The sequence below is a fragment of the Manduca sexta genome, chromosome 21 (assembly GCF_014839805.1).
Source record: "Manduca sexta isolate Smith_Timp_Sample1 chromosome 21, JHU_Msex_v1.0, whole genome shotgun sequence".
NCBI classification, from domain to species: Eukaryota; Metazoa; Arthropoda; class Insecta; order Lepidoptera; family Sphingidae; genus Manduca; species Manduca sexta.
In genome coordinates, this window is record NC_051135.1 from 4,792,044 (window position 1) to 4,797,785 (window position 5,742).

The 5,742-nt window shown below is 33.5% G+C and overlaps 1 non-coding gene across 1 annotated transcript; it reads left to right on the plus strand.

Moving 5' to 3' along the window:
* Nucleotides 1-4,674: 4,674 nt before the first annotated feature.
* Nucleotides 4,675-4,746, plus strand: Trnae-uuc. The gene has a single exon. It is a non-coding gene; the product is annotated as a tRNA-Glu (tRNA).
* Nucleotides 4,747-5,742: the final 996 nt, after the last annotated feature.

Below are 5,742 nucleotides of genomic sequence, written 5' to 3' on the forward strand. Positions count from 1 at the left end.
GCCACGATTTCATGGGATTCTGGAAACAAACAAAATATCGTTATCATACTTATTTTGAACTATAATGGTAATTTTATAAAGAAAATTACTTTTTTTATTAAGGCACAATAAAGTAACAACACCGAACTTAATATAAGTACAGCATAGTCTAGATATAGAATACCGGTAGTATTCTTAAACATTGAGTCACGTTACACCGGTTAATTCTGACAGGTGACTGTTTAGAAGAAGCTACTATGGTGGATTGGCAGTTACAAAATATGCTGTATCGTACCAGCCAGACCTTGGAATCGAACATGCGCAGTGTTATGTAATTCAAAGTTAGGTCAGTGTTCCTATTATTAACGGACGGTTATGTTATTTACCATAGTGCACACGGATTTTTTTCTTTTTTCAATCTTTGTTTAAGTTTTGTCGTATTTTTACAATGTCGCTACACACGTCCGCTTTTCTTCATATTTATAAAATTTTTATATTTTTAAAATATTTTTAAGTATCCCCCCCATTTCTCATTATATATAAAAGGCGATTTTTAACATATAGAATAAAACACAAAATTAATTGTCAGTTTAAAAGATTCACTACTTTCTGATTTATACAATGAATTGTATAACCGAAAATATCTTTTTCCTCCACATTAGAAATATTTGCCGGCACCGAGTCAAATGTCAACGTTGCGCAACGAGTGATAGTGTGTCAGGAAGAACTGCTAATCCATTAGATACTGTGCTACATACAAACTTTATATTTTTTATTCCTTGCTGGTGGTAAGATATATTTTATATCCGCTCGGATAGCGACCTTACAAGTGTTAAAACCCGCCATACTGGTCCACGTAAGTGTTGCGTTCGGGATCAGCATGTGTATATCCTGTACCAACAGACCGGCATAATTGTGTCGACTGTCGAGGAGTAATCATGTCTAGTTGACATTCTGCTGGACACCTGGGTCAAATTTCAGTGCCCGTATAAAAATAATTAAAGCTAAACTCTTCGTCATTCGTCTCCACGTAGATAAGAATAATCTATCGCTTATTGAGTCGAAATGCTAATCCTAGAAAAAAATCGTAGACAAGATTCCTTTCTACAATTATTAATGCTGATAGAAAACAATAAAATGTATGGGAATGATATATCCTATTGAGAAGTATCGTTAGGATTAACGATTATGAAAAGGCATCTTGGCTTCGGCCCAACTGCTTCTAATCAAGAATTTCATACAAATTTTGGTTTCTCGGTATAAGAAGCTCATAGTGCAAGTTTTATAGCCCATGGGGAGACACCTCCCTATAATTATAAATATTAAACTATTGTATTATACACAAATTAAATTTTTTTAAAAATGTACTGCATTGAACATACCAGCGACACGCATCAAAAGTATTTATGTATCAAGTTCATCAATATTGTTTTCCCCACTAAATATTGATTAAGATATTGAAAACAAATTGATATTATGTAAGGAGGTAATGTATAATATTCTCATACATAAATCATCATAAATCCATGGTAATATGTAATACAATTAGTGAATATGCAATTGAACTGCACCACTCACGGCACATTCGGACAATCACTACAATAATAACGCAAGCTTTATGTAAAATTAAATTACTGGCGCGCATTGTTCTTAACCATCCATTGCATTAGTAGGTGAAACAGGTTTAATATAAAAATTAAAAAGTACATGCAATCATTTACGCTACGAATTACGGAATGGCCCACTCAATATACAGTTGTTTTTTTACATACTTCGTAAGAGTATTTTATTATAGTTCTTATATCTCTCAGAATATTTATAACTTGGTGTTGCTCGCGGCTTCGCCTGAATGAAAGATCTTTCCTGGAATAAAAAGACGTAGTATTTTTTATAAGATTAAAAATGAATAGCCTATTATTATATTAATCCAGGATATCGTCTATGTGTTTGCCAAATATAATTTTAAATCCGTTCAACAATTTACTTCTAACGAACATTTAAGCACCTTCATAAAACTTATTTTTTTATTAATATTATGCAATAAAAGGAAATAAAAAAGGCACCAAAGACTTTTGATAAACCAACTTCCAACTCAAGTGTATCAAATACAATGACATACTTTTTCTCATATAACAATGTTTGAAACAAATATTTGCGGATTCTTCAAACATTTGCCTAATACGGAAATCGCGTACATAGGTTCGCAGTCAGCTTATAGCAATCATGACTACCAATTCAAACTTATCAAGGTGAGAATGTCTCTCAACGAAGCTGTTAAAAAAATTATCAATTTAATTTAAAGAAGCGCTTCCTAAATTACCTGCAATATCTTAAAAGGTTAGAGATTTGCTAAAAATACTAACTAGAAAATCCAGTTGGACTCATATTGATAAATAGACGCATCGTAGCAGCGTGCGCGCAGTGTTCCGGTTTGAAGGACAGTGAAACAAGACTTTACGAGACTGCATGTAAAGTCTAATATCTCTATGAGGACTGTGCATTACTATACAATAAGAATCAAAGTAGCGTATGCTTTTGCTTACAATTTTTTTTTACAAGAAAAGAATTGTTATGGATTATGCTGAGAGGTGAAGTTTGTGAATTTGTTAGTTTGTGGGAGTTAATCTCGGGAACGACTGAAACGAATTTGAATATCCTTTCATTTATAGGAAGCTACGTTACTCTTGAGTCGTCTTTTCTTCTTCTTCTTCAGCCTATACATTCACCCAATGCTGAGTGTAGGCTTCTTGTAATGGACGCCAGGATGTTCTGTCCAGGGCAGTCCTCATCCGCCTTCGTCCCGCCACGTGGACCAGTTGGTCGGTCGACCTCATTGAAGGCCTGCCCCTATTTCTATGACCAGTTCTTGGTCTCCATGCAACAACTGTCTTGCACCACCTCCCATCATCTCTGGGGCATATTTAACCCGCCCACTTCTACTTCCGTTGAGCATTAACTCTGCCAGTGAACTTTTTATCCCGGGGAAATATAAAGCGGGATTTTTATCCTAGAACAACTTTTTCACGCAGTCTAAGTTGCGTGCAGAAGCTCGTTTTTATTAAACTTATGCGTTTCCTCAGATAGCAATTTAACTAGACCGTTTTCTATTGGCTACATTAAGATGTAAAACTTATGCATATAGACTTCTGTCTTGTTAATTTGTATCTTATACGTCAAATATATTAAGGCATTATTTTAGTAGTATATAATATGCGGGCCACTTTCAATAGGGCGATCTGGAAATCTTTGGGGGGGGGGAGGCATGTTCAGCAGTGGACATCCTGCGGCTGATGATAATGATGATTATTTTAGTAGCCTCTTAATACAAGCGATAAATAACCGCTTTTAAGCTATCCTGCACAAATAACCGTTTCTCTACGTAGAGTGCAAGGCATTAATATTTGAAATATTACCCGAAGATAATCATCTTTAAGAACATTTTCTATAGAGTATTTCATTCGTGTACATAACTTTACCTTGAATAGAATGAGTAACTTAAAGTGGCACGAAGAAATTTTCAATTAAATGTGACACTATTATAGCAATAATCATTCGTTTTAACACTAAAATACATCTTTATATGGACAAAACATAGATTTGATACAACACTAGTCACTCTGATATCAGATGTCAAATATCACAACATCCAAAAATCAGTTATTATGTCCTCTATTGCAGTACATAAGACACTAGTTTTATTCTTATTCATTTATTAGCTACTTTAAAGCTGAAGCATTATACATAAATATTAATACATTACAGATATACTAGGCCAATTACGAAGATTAAGAATTACTATTTAAATTAATTTGCGAAAGACAAACAAAAACGAAACAAAAGATTTGGTATCATAGAAACACACATAACACATTTACACATACCCCGAAGAGGTACGCAGAGGCACAAGTAGGGCACCTACTTTTCGCCAAGTGTGTTTCGTCCCATAATGTGATAGAGCGCGAGCCTATCGCTATATCGGGCACAAATTCCAGACTCCGGGCTGATACTGAGCAGGTATTGTGACTGTGTGTATTGTGTAAGCATGTCTATGTCAATACATTTATTTGAAATTGTACCCTAGTAATAACAGAAATAAATCGGTTTTGCAAGGACAGATGAACTCTCACATAATATATACCATTTAGTACCGTTAATATTTTCATGGGTATTTCGATAACTAGGTGACTAACTTGATCTTTACCATCGAGAATCTTGCTAATGGCTTTGATCCTGATACTTTTAAGTGCGGCTATATAAACTTCACTGTTAGCTAACATATTGACATTTAACCCTAGATGATAGCATGACGATAATTTTTATTTAAAATTTTCGATTTGTCAATATTCTTTTAGTATTATTAATTCTAAAGCTGTTATACCTGTTGATAATTATAAAAAAGCCGAATAAGAAATCAATAAGAAAGCTTACGTCACCCAATTTTTGCCAGAAATAACAAACAGGAATCGGTTAAAAAGATGATTTAGTGGTGATAATATTTAAAAGTGGGTTAAATCAAAAATAATACTCACTTAAATAATAAAATTCACAACCTACAAGATGTAGATTTAGTCGTCAAACTCGATAAATCATATACATCTGTATAAATACAATAATTGTTCAATAGCCTACCCAAAATAAACAATCTAAATCATTTTTGAGCAGTAACGCATGTGAAATTTGTTATTTCTCGTCAACTCCCGTATGGTCTAGTGGCTAGGATACCTGGCTTTCACCCAGGAGGCTCGGGTTCGATTCCCGGTACGGGAAATTTTTTCAAATCACAATTTCACTTATGGAAACGTAAATTTTCATACGTACTTCATTTTTTTTTAACAAAATCTTATTTGTGCAAAGCACGATTGATCTACGATGAAAGTCTTAAATATAATTTATAGTAATAACAAAATTATCTGTTGTATAGTAGATAAAATATGATAATAATAAAATTAACAACTAACGAAATGTCACCAGTTTTATCCGGCACAGTAAAAGTTTTATTTGTATTTCCGCAAACATTTGCATTGCACGTTTGTAAGACCTAAATTTCGTTGATACCCTGGACTAATCAAGACTTTACTATCGGTCATATTTTTAAGTCGCAATAAAACGCGCCTACGCGCGATTTACTTTCTATAATAACTATTTACCATTACTGGTTTCGGTGCAATAGATTTGCTTTCCTTGAATCTCATAAACGACACTTTCCCCGGCTTCCGTTTTCATTAGTGCTCGATATTACGTAATATTTATAAGTATCTAGATACCACTCTTATAGCCAGTAGGATTTTCTTACTTATAAATTAGAATATGAAATTTCCTGGCAGTACTACATATCCATCAATTGATTTTTCCGAAATCACGTATCTGGCCCTACTAATAAGTTCAGAAATAATTATAATGAATGTCAAATGAGTAAAGAAATAAATAGACTTAATTCGATCTAATAGGTATTGATTTTCTAGAGATACATCAAAAAACATTTTAAACATAATTTTTACAATGTAACTAGATTTTGCTTGCGCCTCCTTCCTCCGCAGGGTTTCAAACTATTTTTGAGTTTATCGAGTTCAGACGGACAGACGTCGAGTTTTATAATACGGAAGGTTAAATAAATGGCGCACATAGATGGAAATATAATAACAGTAGAAAAATGGTTTTGGTTTTTTTTAAGTGTTGGAGCTAATACCGTGCATTTCCTTACTCTACCATAATATAATATTCTTAATAGTGTCATGAAAGACAAACACAGTAAAGAAATGTTGC